This window comes from Adiantum capillus-veneris, chromosome 3 (assembly GCF_014529385.1).
Source record: "Adiantum capillus-veneris isolate H3 chromosome 3, ASM1452938v2, whole genome shotgun sequence".
Taxonomy (NCBI): Eukaryota; Viridiplantae; Streptophyta; class Polypodiopsida; order Polypodiales; family Pteridaceae; genus Adiantum; species Adiantum capillus-veneris.
Genome location: NC_140933.1, coordinates 75,594,097 through 75,610,158, shown reverse-complemented (window position 1 = coordinate 75,610,158; position 16,062 = coordinate 75,594,097).

Sequence of the window (16,062 nt, the reverse complement as noted above, 5' to 3'; positions counted from 1 at the left end):
GCCCAAGCGGTCCTAATGTGTTCACACACATCACTACCACATGTATATGGTAACAAATCCCCCCTGGAGTGATGCTGTGAGCGAGAGCTGGCACATGAGTAAAGGGAAGTGCCATGCCCTGAGGACATGATCACTCCACAAAGGGGAGTAATCCCAAAGCTTTGCGGAAAGCTTCAAGCTTCTCACGAGACAATGCCTTTGTGAAAAGATCTGCAAGGTTGTCCTGTGTTGGCACATAAGCCAAGCTGATCTCTCCTGCTGAGAGCCTCTCCCTGACATAGTGGTAATGCACCTCAATGTGCTTTGTGCGAGCATGAAAAACTGGGTTCCTCGCAACTGCCAATGCGCTCTGACTGTCAGTGTAGATAGTGTTGGCAGTGTCCTGTCCCAACACCCAAATTAGCCATAAGGCATCTGAGCTATACACACTCAACCGTAGCTGTGAAGACTGCCCTGTACTCAGCCTCACAACTCGAAGTGGCCACAGTAGGTTGCTTCTTGCTCAACCATGATATACATGAACTGCCAAGCATGAAACAAAAACCACTTGTGGACACTCGCATGTCAAAACAGCCAGCCCAATCTGAGTCCGAAAAAGCATGTAATTTTGGCGGCAATGATCCCCCCTTGGGATAAAACAAGCCAAGATGTAAAGTGTCACTAAGGTAGCAGAAAATTCGCTTGACAGCCTGCCAATGCTTAGACCCTGGGCTATGCATAAATCTGCTGACCTGTGAGACTGCAAACTGAATATCCGGCCTCGTGTTGCATACATAAATGAGGCAGCCAACAACAGTTTGATAAATAGTGACATCAGCAAGATCACCAAAATCATGTAGACTCAAATTCAAACCTGTTTCCATGGGAGTGGCAATAGGTTTGCAATCCTCAAGTCCAAACTTACATAGCAATGTCTCTATGTAACTTTTCTGACACAAGGCAATACCACCATCACACTGCTTAAACTGCATACCCAAGTAATGATGCAACAGCCTCAAATCTTTCATTTTGAAAGTAGCATTCAAATCAGCCTTAAATTCAGCAATATGTCTCTCATTTGGTCTAGTGATCAACAAATCATCAACATAAAGAACCACAATGAGAAGTACATCACCCTCACGCTTTACATACAATGTGATTTCTGTTGGACTGTTTACGAAAGCCTCGTTTAACCAAATGAGTGTCATCTTTCTCATACCAAGCACGAGGATATTGCTTCAACCCATACAAAGCCTTCTTACATCTGCACACTTTGTCCTCTTGTCCTTTTATGACAAAACCGCGAGGCTGCGTTACATAAACTTCCTCAAATATGTCACCATTCAAGAAAGCAGTAACAATGTCTGATTGATGTACATCCCAACCAAAATGAGCTGCCAATGCACATAGAAAACGCACAGTAGTCATACGACAAGTGGGAGAAAAAGTGTCTTCATAATCAATGCCTTTTTGTTGTGCATAACCCTTTGCAACAAGTCGAGCCTTATGGCGATCGATCTCACCATCCAGCTTGCGTTTCAACTTGTAAACTTCGTACCAATGGCCTTTTTGCCAGGAGGCAAATCACATAAAGTCCATGTGTCATTTTCTATAAGTGCATCATATTCTGATTGCATAGCAGCCATCCAATTTTCTGAATTCTGTGCTTCATCAAAAGGCAGAGGCTTCTCAACATCATGTAAACTAGACACAGCCAAAGCATAACAATCTGATGCATAAGATGCACGGCGAGAGCCTGAACGAGTACGACTAGACAAAGGTGCATCCAATTTACTGTCACGCAAAGTGTGCACCAGCCATTTGGTATACCTCTAGCCTGCTCATTTTCCTCATCAAGTACATCACGTACATCTGCATCAGTAAATAGGATGATCCAAAACATTCTCAGAAACCCCCATAGGTTGTACATTTGCCTCATTGGAACTTACATTCGTATTTCCACCATTGAAAAGAGGCAACAAAGTGTCATAAATGTCCTGTGAGCTTACATTACTGTCTCTGGTACATGACAGCAAGGGCTGAACAGAATCTTCCACAAACACTACATCCCGAGAAACCAGAATATGTTTTGTTTGCGGATGATACAACCTGTAACCTTTTCTTTCAGCACTATAACCAACAAAAATACATTTGACAGCCTTATCTCATCGAATTTTCTGCGCTACACTTGTGGCACCAAAGCATATGCCAAACAACCAAAAACACGCATGTGCTCAATAGAAGGCTTTCTATTATGCCATGCTTCATATGGAGTAATAGACTGCAAAGCTTTTGTAGGACACCTGTTAAGTACATAAGTGGCACACATGATGGCCTCAAGCCAAAAAGAATGCGGCAAAGCTTGACTTTTGACCATACATTGTGCCATTTTCGTAAGTGACCGGTTTTTCCTCTCAGCAACACCATTTTGCTGAGGTGTGTAAGGCACTGTACATTGGTGTTTTATCCCATGACTAGCCAAAAATGCATTAAATTCATGAGACATATACTCCCCCCCTCGATCGGAACAGAGGGTGCCCATAGTACATTTTGAGACATTTTCAGCCAGAGCCAGAAATTGTTTGAAGTACATAAAAACTTCAAACTTTGCTTTAAGCGGAAATACCCATGCATGCCTGGAGTAATCATCAATGAAAGTCACGAAGTACAAGTAATTGCCCAAGGACGGAGTTTGCATGGGCCCACAAACATCACTATGCACAAGCTGCAACCTGCATGTGGCCCGAATTGAACCATCCTTTGGAAACTTAGAACGCTGCATCTTACCCAAAATATAGCCTTCACAAACATGTTTGACAGGTGCTTCAAGAGGTGGCAAAGAAGCAACCATGTCAGATTTTTGCAAACGCAGCAAACTCGCAAAATTCAGATGACCAAAACGTGCATGCCAAAGTTTTGCATTTGAAATAGCCCTTGAATCTGCAACAGCATTTGCAAAATTTTGTCCACACTTGTCATACAAAGTGAGCTTATACAGCCCACGGCACAAAAGGCCAGATGCAACAATTTCATCACCAAAACTGAGATCATGAATTGTACATCTCTCATCCACAAATTTGACTACAAGTCCAACTCTAGCAAGTGTGGATACAGACAAGATATTCTTCTTGATCCCAGGTACATAAAGTGCATCAACAAGTGTGAAAGAACTGCCATTAGCAGCAGAAATCACAATCTTTCCAACTCCCTGAACTGGATAAGAGGCATTGTTGGCACAAGTGACAGAATTCCCATGAGGGACACACTAGAGAGAGGTAAACAATTCACGATGTGAGGTAATGTGCTTTGTAGCACCACTGTCAAACTACCACACATGTGAAACTGCAGCAACTGATAAGCATGCATCATGGACAACAGGATTGTAAGTGCACTCTGCGCTAAAAGCCCATTCTACATCAACATCAGCATCACAATCTACTTTCATAGAAGACTCAACAATGCTTGCATTTGTAGTGGAACCAGCATTTGCAATGGAACCACCCTCTTTCTTCTTAGCCTCTTTGGCCTTCAACTTAGGACACGACTTGATCAAGTGATCATTAGCTTTACAATAATAGCAACACATCTTCTTTTTACCCTTATCACTAGAATTGCCAGACGAAGTGCTGCCAGCAGAAGCATTAGGAACAGAAGTTTTGCCACTCGCAGCAGAACCATAAGAAGTGGCTGCATTATTGTTACCACCCTTTCTTTGAAAAGCAATAAAAGCTTGTTCAACTGAACGCTGCCTAGTCCTATTTTTTCTAGAAAGCGACTCTTGCAACAGCAATGTGCATAATGCATCAAACTTAACAACTTCAGGATTTCCTTGGGTCATCAGTCTCCAAGTACTAGCAAAAGTCTGGTAGGAATCTGGTAAAGCATCAAGAACAGTCTGCACAAGGGAACTGTCTGAAATGACTTCACCTGCAAAAATAAGTTGCTCATTGATATCCTTGACACTAGCAAGGAAAGTGTCCATATCATCTTCCTCATGCATAATCTTCGACTCCCGCTCTTTACGCAGCAAAGCAATTTTAGCCTCATCGTGACTTGCATAAAGACCAACCAAAATATCCCAAGCCTGTTTTGCAGATTTTGTTGAACGGATGTGAGGAACAATGGTGCGCTTCACAGACAACGCAATCAATGCATGAGCCTGCGCATCCTTAACATCCCAAGGAGCTTGTTCTGCCGTAGGTAAAACAACTCTAGCAGCAGCAATCCTTGTAGCAAGACCTGCAACATCCTCAACATCGCCTACATCCTCGTAACCAAGACGTACATCAATGCCCTGCACAATATTCCAGACGCCCTTTGACACAAGAACGTGTTGCCTCATATAAGCCCACATAGGGTAATTGTCCCCATCCAACCTGTCCTCAGCAGCAAACATCTTGAACACATATGTGTTGTTGTTGTCAGCCATGATAAATGCTGCACCTGATGTGAAAACTGCCCGAAAATAGGAGAAATGGAGCGAGAACGACATGTACTATATATCACAAACCGTAGAAGACTATAAGGCACCTGTTATGCAAAAAACCGCACTGACAGAAACTCTGCACAAAATGACGAAATAGCATGTGCAGCACTGCCTGTAGTGGAAACGGAGGCCGAAATGAGCCCAAATCGAAAATCTGAGCAATCCAAGCTCTACGAGCTTACCCGAAGTATTTGTCGACCTGTGAATGCTCACCAAAGCTCACTGAAATCGGAGAAAGTGAGCAGGCGTGTACTGGAGCAGCTGGCGACTAAGTCGGGAGGACGCAACCTGCTCTGATACGAATTGTTGGAATTAGGGTTGCAGAGAGACACACACAGCTTGGAGAAGATGAAGGAAGCTCAAGGCACACAATAGAGAGTGTGTTACTTAGTGTGCAATGGAAAGATTGATAGCCCTAGAGTGATGGGCGTATATACAATGCTCGGGGGAAAAAACCTCCTAAAGAGGGAAAAAATGTCCCGGCGGTCCTAGTGTGTTCACACACATCACTACCACATGTATATGGTAACAGTGTAGATAAGTCCAAATCGGACCCTCCAATCCGCCCATGTGCGGCCGCCCCTGAGAAGACAAGTGCCCTTTTGAATGCGGCCACCGGCCATTGAATTCAGCCATCGGCCACCGGCCATTGACTTCTGACCACCGGCCATTGACTACCGGCTAACTGATCGTTCGTTTTCCGACCACTTTCCGGCCATCGTCCGGCCGTGGAAATTTTGGTTTTCGACGAGTGATTTTATTTTTCGACGAGTTATTTTTTTTCACGCACGATGGCTTCTCCTCATAATGGGGGGCTTACAAATGTGTGTGTTTACCACAGAAAATTACAAGAGGTAAACCAGGCTCCATACTTAACAATTTGAAGCTTAGATTTTAGAATGGCTTTGTTCAGTGGTAGTGCTTATTTATTGTTTTTTTATATTATTTATTCGGTTTGTGAGTTATGAGTGGTGAGCGTTCGCCCTTGCCACTTGGGGTTTGTCCAAGCCCGTGTGAACACATATGCAACCCTTCAAGCTTCAAGGAAAATTCTTGAATTATCATCTTGACGGTGACGGGTGGCCCAGCACAATTCCTTTAGCTTGTGCTAATGTGTCTCATGAGTCATGAGGAGTTAGGAGCTAGCTTGCAAGTTGTAAGTTGTGACTATGCGGGCTCCAAACTTCCTTCTGCCCTTCAAACGGCTATCAACCTTGTGTACAAAGGGTTGTGTACAAAGGGTTGACTCATGAAGAACCTTGCACTTGAAGGGGCCCTTCAATTGCAAAGGAAGAGAAATTACCCGATCGGCCATTAGAAGGGTTGCCTGTCCGATTGCCCTTCAAAAATAGAATTCAAAGTTTACAAGCTTCAAGGGCTTTAGTAATTTAAACTTTAAGGGGTTTTGATAATTTTTATTTGCTTAGTGACCTTTGGGGTTTGTCCATGGGTGTGTAAACACATATATAATTTTGCAGTTTTAGCCGCTTAAAATACAATACACCCCAATTTTCGACAATCATTTACTTAGTGATAATTTGTAGAATGGATTACTTCAATTTTCAATGCCCATTAAAGAGATAGGTGCCCACTATAATGTGGACTCTTTGTACAATGTGTGTTGATTTTTTTTTGTTGAATAAGGACTTCATCTACCTTAGTGAAAGACTCATGAACTTTAGCAAAAGATTCAATATTTATCTAGCTAAGTAAAGGACATGCAAGATTCAAGGAGTTGCATTGCTGAATTTAGGTTCCACGAGTCTTATTTTTGCATCTATCTCTACTTGTTTATTTGCTATAACTATCTCTCTTGTATTTAAAGTGCTCCCACCTTCTCATTTTCTTTTGAATCTTCTAGAGGACCCACTGGAACTTTTGCTTATGAGTAACATCCACAATCTCCCTTGATCAAATCGATGGGTCGAATGAGTCATCTTTGTCACGGAGATCAATGTAGACTTCTCAATACTACATTTCGACCCAGAAGCCACAAAAAATGTTTGCACAATCTCAAGGGTCTTCCTGTGCACCTGAGGGCATGCTTTCAAGAAGAGGGAGTTGTCAACAAACATCTTGGCCAAGAGCTAGTTGTTACCGAGGAAAGTTAACCATTGTATGTTTTCCCACTCAGCAGCAACTTCAAGCATCATTATCAAAGGATGCAACCCAATAGCAAAGAGAAGAGGGTCCAAGGAGTATCCTTGCTTGTTCGATATTTTGGCTTCAAAGGATCCCACAATCCTATCATTGAATAAGAGCTTCAATAGGCTACTGCACCAGGCGCGGCCCGAAGCCCAGTGATTTCATGACATCTTCAATGAAGGACCACACAATCCTATAATAATATCTATCTGAAGCAGAGTACACTCTTGCTTCATGACGGCCGCGTACTCAATGCTCACCATTGTTGTCAAGATGTTGTCATATATTGACCTCCCTTTGATAAACCTATGCTGATGATGAGAGATGACTCTGTCAAGGATGGGGACCATTGTAAGAGAAATTGCCTTGGAAATGATTTAGTATTCCACCGACATCATAGTTATGGGGCGCTAGTGCTTCAGCTGCCAGCATCACACCTATTTTGGGATCTCATTTGGGATATGCTTGATAAGCCCTCTTTTCACATTGAGATCCAAGGACCACTTAACCAGAGCCTGGTTATCCATACACGTGATCGGGAGCTTGAGGTCCTCCCAGAACTCCCTGAAGAACTCAGTGGGAGTTAGACCATCGCAACCATGGAATTTATCTTTTCCAAGAGCTTGCAATGCAAGCGAGCATTCATCTTCAAAGAAGGCTATCTCTAGACGATCGGCTTCAGGTTGAGAAAATTTCCTATTGACACTCTCGAGCAAGGTCTCTTTGGCTTCATCCACTTCTTGAGAGCGGGTCTCTGGTTGGCCAATGATTTGGCTAAGATGATCGAGCATCAACCTAGCCATTACATCTTGGTCTTGTGTAGCATTCCCATTCTCGTCTGTGAGCGAGTGGACGGAGCCGCGGTTCTTCTTGATTTTGATGGCCCTATAAAAATGTGCTTGATTGATGGCTTGTGGGTGGAGGAAGGTCTCTTAGGATAACAGTCTCACCCTCTTGACCTCCTCTAGTTGCTGCTCATCCAGGTTGGCTTTCGCTTCTAGCCACCTTTTGTGTTCTTCTTCAAAGGCCATCCAAGAAGCTTTTTTGGAAGTCAGATTAGCCACCTCCTCTTCAAGCTGCTTCCCGTGCTCTTTCCAAGACTTTTTTATATGAGGGCGAGGGCTTTTGATCGCTTTTTGAATACTTCGAGCAAAGAGGTGCCAAGATTTAGGTTTTTCCATATTAACATCTTTATTGAGTTTGCTCAAATCTTTCTTTGTAAGACTTCTAAAAAGAGTTCCTTGACAGGTGAACCCCAGTAACAAGTAGCTTCTTACTCCCCTTGGGTTTTGACCCCCCCCCCCCCCCCCCCCCCCCCCCCCCCCAATCGGCTTTCCTAAGTTCCAAGTGTAACGATATATGGTTCGACATGCTCCTAGTTGGTAGCACCTTCATCTCAAGTAGCGACGAGATCCAATCATCCTGGTGAGAGTAGTAGCACCTATCATGTTGAAAAGCCATGCAAGCATACTGTAGGCTTGTGTACGTGAAGCCTGGCGTGTTGTTCAGGGACACATCTCCCATAGGTCCATCCAAGTCCATTTCTCACAAAGACCCAACCATTTAGTTTTTTCAAAACTTTTCAACATACTGGCTGAGCCTATTCTATCCTTGCTCTTCTCCACCATATGAAAGTCACCAATCAGTCGCCACTCTCCTTCAATTGGGGAATCCTAAGCTGCATCCACAATTTGGCTATATCCTTTGCATTGCAAGGGCCCTAAATGTTGACTATAGTGATAGGCTGATCTGCCCACATAATTTTCACTCCTAGGTCTCTCCCAGAGGCATGATTAACAACCACTTTGGGCTCCAGGTCCTTGTCCACAATAAAGAGGACTCCACTAATTAACCCATCCACTCCCTCTCCATAGAACACCAGCTTCTTTCCCAATGCCTATTTTCTTTTGCTGCAAGCATCTAGATGATGTCCTTGGATGGCCAATATCGTAGGTTTTATTTTGAAGACAGGTTCATTTCTTTCCAATTTTTTTTGAAGTAGCAATTAGAATAGTCTCAATTTTTCATATAATTGTATGGCTTGACCGGGTGTGTTAGCTTGAGCTTTCCATTCTTACTAAATAATAATTCATGCGTCTTTTTTCAATAAAAGGAAATATAGATTTTAAGATTGTCACTTTCTTTTCTATGTAGTTAAAAATTCTCTAGTCTCAATTTCCCACATGGTCGTATGGCTTAACCATGCATGTTATCTTGAGCTATAGATTCTTACCCGACACATTTTCTAAGTATTTACAAATTCTATAGTCTCAATTTCCCACATGGTCATATGGCTTAACCATGTGTGTTATCTTGAGCTATAGATTCTTACCCAACACATTATTCATGTATCTTTTTACATTAAAAAGGGTAGGAGACATGTTTCACATACCTTGTATGTGTGTCACACACACAGTCTCTTTATTTTATATAGTCACAAATATAGTCTCAATTTGTCACGCGGTCATATGGCTTGATCGGGTGTGTCATCTTGAACATGTCAACTTTTCTCTCAACTCCCTATATGTCGGTCAAATTTGAATCTTGGAGGTTGACATTTGATTTGGATCTTCAATGACAAGGATGGGAGAACACAAGACATTGTGTGGATTTAGATGTGTTTATCTCAGAAATTGCAATAATACAAGCTTGGTAGTAATGAGATCATAAGACTATTTTGTTATGTTGAACCATCATTGCCAGGGATAGCACGTAGCATCTCAATTCTATGTACTAAGTGTTCTTAGTTTGATACATTCGTATAGAAAAGTAGAAGATTGCAACAATTGTTCTATTATTCGTTGTTAAAATTTATTCAAATTATCAGCGTGAAGAGTAATAGACACTAGTCTTTGAATCAATTGTTTTGTAGTTGAGTGGTGACTCTATAAGTGGTGGGTTTTTTATGATCTTTATTTTAATAGAGCTCTTATCTTCTTGTAGTCATTTATTTCCAATATTTCCAGTGATCTTTTATTCAAGAAAATGTTTTCTCACTTTCGTTGCTTTAAATCCTATGTGGGAATCCTAATGAGTAGGCGGGTGGCATATGTTTGGGTTTGAAATTTACATCCTTGTATGAGGGGGATACTGCCAAAATTTTTGCAAATTATCAGTATATGTAAGATAGAAAGGGTTAATTTATTGCAATAATGTCCGTATATGTAAAATAGGAGGGGTTAACTTATTGCAATGATGTCTGTATATAGAGGGGTTGGTTGGTATGGAAGGAACCATGGCCCATACATAGGGGGGTTTCTCTAATTTGCTTTCACACAGGTGAAGTCCCTCCATTAATAATAGTGAATCCCCCAAGCTTTCTGAGTATATAATTTCACCCATAGCCAACTCAATGCTCGTGCTGCTGAATTTTGTGCAATTTGCACCTTCACTCTCTTTGATAGTGCTTGGGAAAATCAGAAGCTATAATGTGTTGTGAAGATCGCAAGAGGGTGAGAAAGAGAAAGAAGAGGAAGAACTTGTGAGAGGCCTTCATTGAGGTCGTAGGCTTTCTATAAAGCGCTTTGAACTATCGTATAGCCTTGCAGTCCTCACCGATTGAAGTCTAACATGGGTCCTTATACCTCCTTCAAATTTTGAATTTTGATCCAGATTTAAAATTGAAAAGTGAGAAACCTATACTTATGCAAGAAATCCATCAATTCACTTTACAATTTCACTAAGAACCTTCAATTGACTCTAGAATTTTCCTTTTGGAAGAGAAAGTTTCGACTTTCCATTCAAGTCCAGTCCATAATTTTGTACGTGTTTTCCGACGATCGATCACATGGGAGAAGGTACGATATAGGCCACAGCTGCCCTTTTTTCTTTTTTTCTTTGAACTCGTTGTCACATACTTTTATCGAAGTACAAAAAGACATGTGCACAAAAGGTCAATTGCCTCATGTGCATTTTTATTTGGCAGTACTCAACAACCAACCAAACGGGCACTTGTCAGTACTCAAACGCGCTGCAGAGCACATTTTGAGTATGATTCGGCCTCATCGTCCGAAAACGATGTGATTTCCTCAGTGTTTGGGAAAAATCATTTTTCCAAACTTTCCTTGGATTTGCAAAGATGAAATTTTAAAAAAGGTTAATTTTTTGGGTTTTTAAACACTATTTTGGAGTGGATTTTCTGCCTTTCCCCTTGCCCTCCCTTGACACTAAGTAGCACCTATGCAAAGTAATGGGATTGACGGTCAGGGTTGGGAGCGGGATCTTGAGGCACACTAAACCTGGCCAGTGCAAAAAACGAGGCGTGTCGTCGGAAAAATGGGGGATGCTAAACGTGGCCAGCGTAAAAAATGAGGCGCACCGGCGTGATTTGAACCCGGGACCTCGGGGGTCCGCGTTTAGGATCGAACGGCCTAACCACCTCACCCGCGCGCTCATTGTGTATCCCAAACCATTTTGACGTTATAATATTGTGAGTTCGGGGTGCATTGGCCACATTGTCCAGGTTTAGCGCCTGTTCATGTTTAGTTTTTGAGCAGTCCAGGTTTAGTTCATGTCCAGGTTTAGTTTTTAAGCAAACATCTACGGTGTCGTGCCGCTCCGCTTCCATGACAAGAAAATGAGCAAAGAATGCCAATCAGGTTTATTTGAATCCTACAAGATTATTCACCAGTAATAAGGGCTTGCTAACAAGCCAATTTTAAGTTAAAAGTGTGCCAGATGCGGCTCTAAGGGCCAAAAGATGTCTTGGTAATGCTAAAGAGTGAGTATGCTTGAAGTGGTCATAGCTGGGAATCAAACTTGAAGTACTCGAAGTTCTCTATAGGCCTGTCTTTACAGCTCATCAATCGGAGCTACATATAAGAAGTTATGACAGTTTGAAGTTGACTCGATAGCAGATCTGTACCGGATTGGATAGCTGCTGATAAAAGGTCAAGGATGATATAAATGGATGGACGTGAAGGGCTCACTTTCTGGAGTGCATCGATCTTTTCAGATCGGTGATCGGATTTACGATTGCCAAGTTATTGGCCGTTAAAGATTTACCGGGGACCGGTTCCGCACCAGTCCGATCCACTCGGAGTTTTTGGCTCTCGACCGGATCTTGGAATGCAATGATCGCGGGATATACCGACAAGGCAGGACCAGGAAGCTGGCTATTTGGAGCAGATGCAAAAAGAGGAAAAACTCTCCAAATGCAATCACTTATACTTGCATATTGAAGGCGTATGGCACTAAGAAGTTGATATGAGCATTGGAATTCAGGATGATATTGTTAGTCAGGAGTTGATGGAAGAGTGGAGTTAGTGTGTTTGGCAATGCCTTAACCAATATGAATACCAAATGTGGTGCCTTAATGAAGTTTAAGGACCGGCCGACCACCACTGGCCGCCCAAAATGTGGCACAAAGACCACCCACATGCTAAATTAAAAGAGGGTAGCCCTATTTTTATTAGGGAGGGTGTGAACAAAGAAAGGCGAGGCTGCCGGCAGAGAAAACGAACGCAGGAACGAAGAAATCTGCTCGTGCGAGGCAGGGGAAGGCAAGGACGCTCTCGATGGTGAAACGAGAAACGCTTAGCAGGGCAGGGATATCCCTTTCGGTGCCACTTGCGGAGATTTTAGCGAAGGTCAAAATCCCGTCTGCCACATCATAGGGGTGCTACCCATTAGCGACATCGCTAATGGGTTGGCCAATTTTAGAAAGCAAGTTCATGCAACCTATTAGAAAAAAAGGGAGGCGACGTTTTTGGAACTCTCCCTGAGTAATCAATCCTAAACTCTAAGCCATCCTGGGCATAAGCTCTCTAAGCCATCACCGCTTATGCTCTCCTGGACACTCTTTAGCCATGAGAATCATAAGCACCTTAAGCCAAACCTTCTCGAATATCATTAACCTTGATTATTATCATAAGCTCTATAAAGCCAGCCAGCTTAAACCCAAGCTTCCATAGTTGGTTCCAATCATATCTAATCCTAATCTAAGCCGCCTAAGCCCAATCAAATTCGAAATTAAGCCATAAATCCTAAGTCGAACACCTTAAGTCGATAACCTTAAGCAAACCGGACCTCCTAAGGCCATCATAAGTCGAAGCTTCCATAGCCATAACGGGAAGAAATTCAACTCTCTCTCAACCTCGAAGCAGCAGAAGGAAAACGAAGTAGATCAAGGCAGTTTTCGGCAAGTCAATTAAGGCAAAAGATCTTGTTTGGAATTTTTTCATGTTTGATTAAGCAGGGATACTGTTGGTTATTTGTTTTGAGTTATCAAGCTTCGAAATCTGGATCAATCTGTCGGTTTTAATCTCTGTCTCCATTAATTGTGTCTGTTGCAACTCTCTTCCTCTCACCTCTCACAGCCAGAGGCCCCGTGCCTTCCCGGCTCACCTTTCAAACACAAATCCTCCGACATTCTTGGTGAACCCGATGTGAAACGATCCGGGGTGGGAGGTAAAGATGGAGATTCCAACAGAGTTGATGCAGTTTATTGAAGATACATTTCAATAGATTTGATAAAAATCTAGAAGCTGCAGATCTGCCAAAAATGTTGGGCTTAGTTCAGGGATGTTTGCAAGAAGTAAAAGCTATGAAGATAAAAAAGCATATGGATGATGCAGCGGAGATGGCACTTGATGCCATACATGAACAGTATGGAATTCTTCAAGGACATGATCCAGATGGACTCCTTGCATGCTATCAAGAGGAGATGAAGAGCCGAGGAGTTCTGAAAGATCGGATGATTTCGACCTTTGAAGAAGTTGTAACCTACGAGTTTAAAGATAAGGTTCGAGAACTGGCAGGAACATATCCCACGCAGTGGGACTATTTTGCAGATGTGTTTGTTCATGAAAGCTCAAAGATTATTGAGTTGGCAATGTAAGAGATTAACGAACGAAGCCAGATTGTTTTCTATAAAGAAGAAGGGGAGCAGACGCAGTTCCTTAATTATGATCAATTTTGGGATCATATTTCTGCAAGAAGTAAAGCCAAGGAAAATACAGCTTCGGAAGTAGCAGATTCAAACTTCAAAGGACCATATTTTGCGCAACCTAGCAAAGGTACATAATGAAATTAATGCTGAAACACAAATATATGATTGTTTTTCAAAGATTACTCGCATGGAAGTTACCTCGGATAATGGTTCTAGTGAAGAGCTAGACTGTACAACGAAAATTTTACAAGCTACTAACCTTGGCATGGGATGCTCTCAAAAATTCTATCAAGAAGATGAGCCACTATAGGTTTCTAATGGATCTATCGGCACTGTAGCTGAGCAAGACATCAGGTTTACTAGAAATGATTGCATAACAAAGCTATTATATACACAATAACTGATGAAGTGGCCGAGATTGTGGACCTAACACAGGGTGAGCCTGAAGATGCCAATGAACTTATGGTTGCTCCTAGCAATATGCTTGCTGATTCTATTATCACAGAAGAAGATTCCATAATTAATGGTTTTTTGGCCCAAGGAGAAGGTTATAGCAGTATAGGAGAGCTTTGTGATGCATGTACCCCTTCAGAGGGGGTGCTCGATGAACCTTTTCAAAGTTATAATGGCTTGCTAAGTAGCATGGATGCAGATGAGGAAGCAGAGGACGATATTGATGAGTTTGAAGATTGCCTAGATCATGCTGATTGTGAACAGGATATTGACATGGATTTTACATCTATGCTTATACATGCTACAAGATGGATTTTACATCTATGCTTATACATGGATTTTACATCTATGCTTATACAAGCTGCAAGAGGAGCCAACTCCTATAGCTTTGATGAATGTTGAGACTTCCGAGGGTGATTCTCCCAAGGATGCTATGGATGAAGATCTTCAGGATAAAGCTATTTTTCCAATATCAAACTCAAAAACCAGGTAAAAATTTCTCTGATGATATAAGTCTAGAAAGTCCTAAGGATTTTTGTAATGGCTATGAAGCTAGAGGGGGTGATGATGCTCAATCATCCTTGATACTGCATAAAGCGCACAGGGTTTTTCATTTCTTTGGACAATGTGCTAAATGTGGCTGGATTTGGATACTATTCCTAATAATTCTTATGTCAGTGATGTCCTAGCTACCAGTAAAAGGGAGTCAGAGTTATTTAATTCTTGCTGGTAACAACCTTAAGTTACCAAAATTTTATGAGATGTGGGTGTTGCACTATGCTTCAGGTGAAGCTCTAGTATATTGCGGAGCCCATCAATGCTATGTGATCTTAATGGTATTTGATCCAGGAGATTCGAAAGATCTTCAAAATCAGGTTCATTATGGATGGGTATTTTTGGGTCTACATTGTGGTTTCTTTCTGCTAGATCCAAGAATAGCATATCTGGAGCAGAAATGCTTGAAGCTGATCGATACAGGATATGTATGCTCATGTGAATATTATGCTGCGCCACTATTGGGGCAATTTCTTATTATCCCATTTGATCCTAGGAGCTATGAAGTGGAACTTGCAAATTTAAGGATATCATTTATTTTCCTGTTAGCAGGTTACTTAGCAGTAGATTTGTTTTTGGATGCATGATAAGGCAGAATTGTTTTTGGTTATATGATCGATAAGCTTACATGGCTAGCTTCCAGTTGACATCTCTGGACAATTGTTATAGTATCTTCACATCTTTTGAGATGGTTCTGCTACCAGAACATGAAGTAAAGGACTTGACGACCATTCCGTGTGCAGACAAAGTAAGGCATACTTGAGCTTGACAGAGTTCCCTAAAGTGAGCTGATGGTCAAGCCATGTGCATAATTAATTGGAGCACTTGAGTCTGGCGGGTTTCACTAAACAGTTTTTTCATAATTGAATGCTTTGGAGATACGACCACTACGGTTCAAAGATTCGTGATGGGACAACTACCAGATAATTGAGTTAGACTATTGATGATATGATTTAAGCCATATTTTTTTCACATGTCCTTCCCATTTACATGAGCTTGATGACAAGTAGCTTAAGGTGTTTATAGCAGATGCAGCTTGAAGACCCGTTGGCACAAACCGGAGTCTATGTAGGTTCAGAGGGGGTGCATGTCGTGCCACTCCGCTTCCATGACAAGGAAATGAGCAAAGGAATTCCGATCAAGTTTATTTGAATCCTACAAGATTATTCATTAGTAATAGGGCTTGCTAACAAGCCAATTTTAAGTTAAAAGTGTGTCAGATGCGGCTCTAAGGGCCAAAAGATGTCTTGGTAATGCTAAACAGTGAGTATGCTTGAAGTGGTCATAACTAGGTATTTTATTTATCAAAGTTGAAGTACTGAAAGTGCTCTATAGGCCCGTCTTTACGGCTCATCAATCAGAGCTACAGATAAGGAGTTATGACAGTTTGAAGTTGAGTTGGTAACAGATCTGTACCAGATTGGGTAGCTATTGATAAAAGGTCAAGGATGATATAAATGCATGGGCCTAAAATGCTCACTCTCTAGAGCGCATCGGTCTTTTCAGATCGGTGATCGGATTTACGATTGCCAAGTTATTGGCCGTTAAAGATTTA